Here is a 6000-nt window from a genome sequence, read left to right as displayed (position 1 = left end):
TGGCATCTTGGGTGGCTGCCACTGACGTAAAGTAGTTCCACGCGGAGGGGGACTTCTCGAGGGGACTCTAAGCCCGTACCCCGTACAGCTTCCAGGATCAATTTTGCTAAGTACTAGGGATGAGTGTCCGTCAACTTGGTTTATGGGGGTTGGGGAGAGAGAGAGAGAGAGAGAGAGAGAGAGAGAGAGAGAGAGAGAGAGAGAGAGAGAGAGAGGCTTTCATTCTTCTGTTTGCTTACCTCACTTGTTCCTCCCCCCCCTCTCTCTCTCTCTCTCTCTCTCTCTCTCTCTCTCTCTCTCTCTCTCTCTCTCTCCGTGTTTCGTGTGCCTGTTTGTCTGTTTCTATTGATTTTTTTTTCTCTGATTTACCGATTTCTTTTATTTCTCCTTTGCTCTGTTTGTTTCTGTCCTTTGTGCAGTGTTTACTGTAGGCTGCATCATTATCATTGTTCTTGTCGCAATTGTCGTTATTTTTATCTATTTCGCTTTTTTTTCTTCTTCTTCGTCTTCTTCTTTTTCTTCTTTTTATGTTTGTTGTTTGTGGAAGTGTCGTCATCCTCAGCGTTATATCCTTCTCATTATTGTCATCATGATTTTTATCTTAATCCTTTTACCGTCCTTTTTATAGTCACTTTCACTACTACTACTACTACTACTACTACTACTACTACTGGTGCTGCTGCTACTACTACTACTACTGCTTCTGCTGCTACTGCTGCTGCTGCTGCTGCTGCTGCTGCTTTTATGATCTGGTTTTAAGAACTGACAGCCATTCAACCCTGGATCCTCTGTCGCTGGCTCGCGAGAAGCAACATAAACTGATTTGATCACCACTTCTTCTACCACTACTACGAAGACGACAACGACGACGTAGACGATATCGATGTAAACGACGACAACTTTGCTGCAACAGCTGCTGCTGCTACTAATTCCTCCTTTTCCTCCTGTTCCCTTCCTACCACCACCACCATCATTCTCACTGCCTCAAAGCGTTTCAACATCAATACAAATGACAGTCTTGAGAGCTGCACGATCCCACTCCACAGATATCAGTATCGATAACACGACAAGCAGCAGCACACGAAGAGCTCCATCAAACCACCACCACCACCACCACGTCCCCCAAATCCTTCCACCCCCTTCATCACCTCCCTTATACCCCCCTGCACCACCACCCCCAGCCCCCACCTCCCGCAACCCCTCCACTTCCCGACCACGTTCATATACGTCAGAGGGGTCCGTATCCTGGGAGACACCCATTAGAATTAGATTTGTTTGGCTTCACACGCCGTGTGCCATTTGCTGTCCATCTGCTTACCGGGAGCACCAAGTGGTTTGCCCTCTCTCCCTCTCAGGTGGTCAGCGGGTTCACTGACCTCACAATGACCCCTGGCTCCTGCAGACGCTGTTGCTTTTACGTGGGGGGGTTAAGGGTCATCAGACTTTGACTTTGATGTGACTTTGACGTTACAAGATTCAGGTCCTTTTTCATAGGACCATGTTCAGGTTCTCAAAACGGAAACTGATTGGCCTGGGTGGTTTGAGGATGGTGCCAATCAGATCACTTATTTTAACAATTTAGGCTAGGCATTTTGGGTCGTACATTGAAGGTAGTGCTGCCCAGTGCTTGTCCAGTCTTCTCTTGAAGGTGTCTACCGATGGCGCTGTTACCACATCATCTGGGAGGCTGTTCCAGAGGTTCACAACTCTGTTTGCAAAGTAGTTGCCCCGCACGTTGAGACGGTACTTTGGTTTCTGAAGTTTCAGGGAGTTGCCTCAGCAATGTCCGTTTGCAGGCATTGACGCTGTATTTTGTGTGTGGGTGTGTGGCGGTGTTATTCATATAGTCATGTTATTATCAAACACATGAGAAGATTATTATTCAGGAGTGTATGTGCTTGCATGTCAATGTGCTTGTGTTTGTGTGTGTATGTGTGTGTGTGTGTGTTGTGTGTGCTAGTGTGTGTGCTAGTGTGTGTGTGTGTTAGTGTGTGTGTGTGTGTGTGTGTGTGTGTGTGCGCGCGCGTGCGCGCGGGCGCGAGCGCCCGAGTACGTGTGTTTATTTGTGTATGTGTATATTTGTGTGCCTCTATGTGTTTGTATGTGCGTTTGTATGCGTGTTTGTATGTGTGTCTGTGTCTGTGTCTGTGTGTCTGTGTGAGTCTGTGTGGGCATGCGCCCGTACATAGTTGTGTGTGTGTGTGTGCATGTGCGCGCGCGCACGAGCGCGCGCGCACGTGCGTTCGTACCAACATGCCTGTGAACGCGCCTGAGTGTGCGATTATGTGCTCATGATAGTGCGCGTACGCGCGTAAATAATTACTTTTACCGTCGTAGTCGAAGCCATGAATGTGAGCCACTGTAAAACATGTTCGCTGATGTGAACAGCACAGAGAGGGTGCAGAAGGGGAATCCTGTACAAGAACTCTGTGTGAATAGGCCTTCCGCCTCCCCCAGCTCCACACTCCCAGCCTCCTAGGATTCCGGAATCGCTTCCTGGCCTTTCGATCTGCCACACTCCAGATTGATTGCTCTGTTCAATCAGACTCTGTGTGTGTGTGTGTGTGTGTGTGTGTGTGTGTGTGTGTGTGTGTGTGTGTGTGTGTGTGTGTTTCTGTCTCTCCCTCTCTCTCTTTCTATACCTCTCTGCCTCTCGCTGTCTCTGTCTGTCTGTCTCTCTGTCTCTGTCTGTCTGTCTGTCTGTCTCTCTCTCTCTCTCTCTCTCTTGTCTGTCTGTCTACTGGGCATCAAATGTGCGCCTCTGTCTGTTTAAACATGGTTTTGGACTTGTGTGGCTGAATCAAGGTGTAGGCTGTGAAGTAGGTTTTATAAATGTTTTTCGACAACGTCTAATAGATAGCAGATGGCAGGAATGGAATCAGCACATCTCGACTAGTGAAAGGTTTGAGATATATAGAACATTTTGTGTCTCGCATGTTGTGAAACCATATTTGCTTCTGAATCTTGATAAACATATAAAGTATATCACAACAAGGTTTAGACTGGGTATTTCTGATTTGGCTGTACATAGGTATAGATACAAAAAAGTGAAAGAATCTGATTTGATTTGTCCTATGTGTAAACGTTCAAAAGAAGATGAAGTTCATTTTGTTCTTTGTTGTGAAGTACTGAAAGAAATCAGAGAAACTTTTATTCGACCCAGATACTATCGACAACCTTGTCTCTTCAAATTGGTTCTATTGTTGTCTTGTACTGACCCTGATGTTGTGCGAAATTTGTCTCTGTTTTTCTACAAAGCATTTAGATACAGGGAAATTCTCACTTCTTAATGTTCCTGATTAACCTGATATATCCATAGCTGCATTGTTTTGATCTGTATGTCTTAAATGATATGATTATTGTCTGTTCACTTTCCCCTTCATGAGGGGCCTAGGCCTAAAATGAATAAACCATCTGAATCTGAATCTGAATCTGAATCTCTTGTCTGTCTGTCTGTCTGTCTGTCTCTCTCTCTCTCTCTCTCTCTCTTTCTCTCAATTATGATGTCATAATTCCTTTGCTAAATTGTGCATTTGCTTGTTTAATAATGTTGTACGCTGCATCCTTTAACTCACTCAGTACGGCCAGTCCTCTCTTCTCCTCTACACAGACCCCTCGGATGTCCAGTGGGTGTCTGAATGAACCAACCTTTAGCTTCTGTCGCCAGAATTGTGGGATTCTTTGTCAACATTCACCTCTTCAGTATAAGAGCCTTCCGCTTGCAATATTTTGATGATGGTAATTGGGGTGAAACGCTGTTAACGTCGTCTCTTTCGCCGTTCGTATGGAGAGAGTTAATGAGAGATAATGGTCAATATGAATCTTCTGTCTCCCTCTCCCCTCCCCCCTTTCTGTCTCTATATTTCTGTGTCTCTGCATCTGTCTCTGTCTGTCTGTCTGTCTGTCTGTCTGTATCTCTCTCTCTCTCTCTCTCTCTCTCTCTCTGCCTTTGTGTCTCTGTCTGTCTGCCTGTCTGTCCCCCCTCTCTCTCTTTCTTTCTCTCTCTCTTCTCTCTCTCCCCTCCCCCCTCCCTCCTCCCCCACCCTCTCCCCACCATTATGCATCTTTTCATCAGCGTGATACAAATCAAATCATTAGGACTTGTTTAAGTTGTGCCAAATGGGAAAAAAGACTGCTGTTCTATTATTACAAATTGAATTCCGAATGAAAGAACTTGTCAAGAATCGCACATATCTTTGTATAAACCTACTCTGACGTTGCATGGCTGGATGAAGCATCTGTCAACGCGGGCAGTGATTTTTTTTTTTTTTTTTAATACTTTTGCTGCTCCATCATCTGCACCGTTTCAGTGACACCACTCCCACGCCGCTCATTCCGGGTTGTCCCCCTTCGCAGCCATACCCTGGTTCGTCTGTCGTTGGACAGTGATTACCAAACGCTGCATTCACGACAACGCTCGAATAATCAGAATATTAGTTAATATTGGAAGACATTATCATCCAATTTTACAGTGACAACGCTAATGGGATGATTGAAGCGTGCCGGTAAAGAATAGAAACGATCCATTATGTGACACAATGCTGATAGCTTTTGAATAATTGAAACATGAAGAAAAGTCGTTGGTGACACGTCTAGACTGGCTGAAGCGTGACAGTGAAGAATGGCAATGATTCGTTATGTGACGCAATGCCGATGGCGTTTGAATAATAGTAAGAACAGTGAACAATGTCTAAAAAAAATATTTGCAAAGGAAATCTGCTTAACCACCAGGTGAGGAATATCTTATGACAGATCTCTCATTTCACAACTGAGATCTTCTTCTTTTTCTTTTTTTTTTTTTTTCTTTTTTTTCTTTTTTTTTTTTTTACTCATCATGGCCAATGGGTCATTTTTCTTCGTGGAAAAGTTAGCTGATAAAATTATGAATCATCACACTAGAGTGCAATGTAATTCTCGTTACTTTTTGAAAAGATAAATCTGTCAGTCTGTGTGTGTGTGTGTGTGTGTGTGTGTGTGTGTGTGTGTGAAAAGAAGAAACCTTTGTTTTCCAATCACATTAATGGCAAATCTTATGTTGCGCAACGACAGACAGGGAAAACATTCCTCTTCTTACTGGTGATTTTGGAGATCTGATTTAAAAAATAATCGGATTCTCCTAGCAAGAAAAAACAAAAACGATTCCAAACTATACACTAATGTTTGTCTATCACCTTGCTCGTACGCAATTATCTGACTGTGTTCTTCCTCATTTTCCCATGTACAAAGTAAAATGAGTTGTCCAGTGCAGTCAAGAGAACAAGGAGACCATCATCATGAGAAGGTGGTAGAAATGTATTGGACACGCCATGCGTAGAAATCAAGGTAATATCACCCGAACAACCTTTCACTGGGCAACAGAAGGTAGACGCGAGAAAGGAAGACCAAAGAACAACAGGCGCAGAACAGTCGAAGGAGAGAGAACTCGAGATTCTGAAGCACACCTTGGGTACCATTCAGAGACTAGCTCAAAACAGACAAAAGTGGCGGTTCTTCGTTGCTGCCCTACATGACAGGCGGCATAATGGACAGTAAGTAATTAAGTCAGTAAGTAAAGTTAATGAGTAAGCAAAGTCTCGCTACCCCCAAACGGCTTTACACTGGATCCTGGTTCTGATTCTCATAAAGGCGTTGTCGTGACAATTGGATTTGCTTTATTGCACCGATGAATATACCTACAGTGCATTGAGGGGGTGAGGGTGGGAAAAGGGCAACCCTTTTATCGGCGTCTGTGGATGTTGAAAGAATGACCCCTTGATTGCGAGGAAACATTTCAAAACAGTCACCACTCATGAATGCACCACAGCATCATTCCAATTTTGTTCCCGACCCTCTTGCTGTGGTGAAAAGAGGGATGCAGACAGAAAGAAATGATGCACAATGGGTTGCTCTAAATCAAATCCCTGATCTTAGATGAGAAAACAAAACCCGCCTTGTCAAGGCTCCACGCCCCACGCATGACACAGCAGCAGAGACAAATGTCACGATTCCTCTGACGGGTCA

The sequence above is a fragment of the Babylonia areolata genome, chromosome 2 (assembly GCF_041734735.1).
Source record: "Babylonia areolata isolate BAREFJ2019XMU chromosome 2, ASM4173473v1, whole genome shotgun sequence".
In the NCBI taxonomy this organism is placed as follows: domain Eukaryota; kingdom Metazoa; phylum Mollusca; class Gastropoda; order Neogastropoda; family Buccinidae; genus Babylonia; species Babylonia areolata.
Note: the sequence above shows the minus strand (reverse complement) of the source record.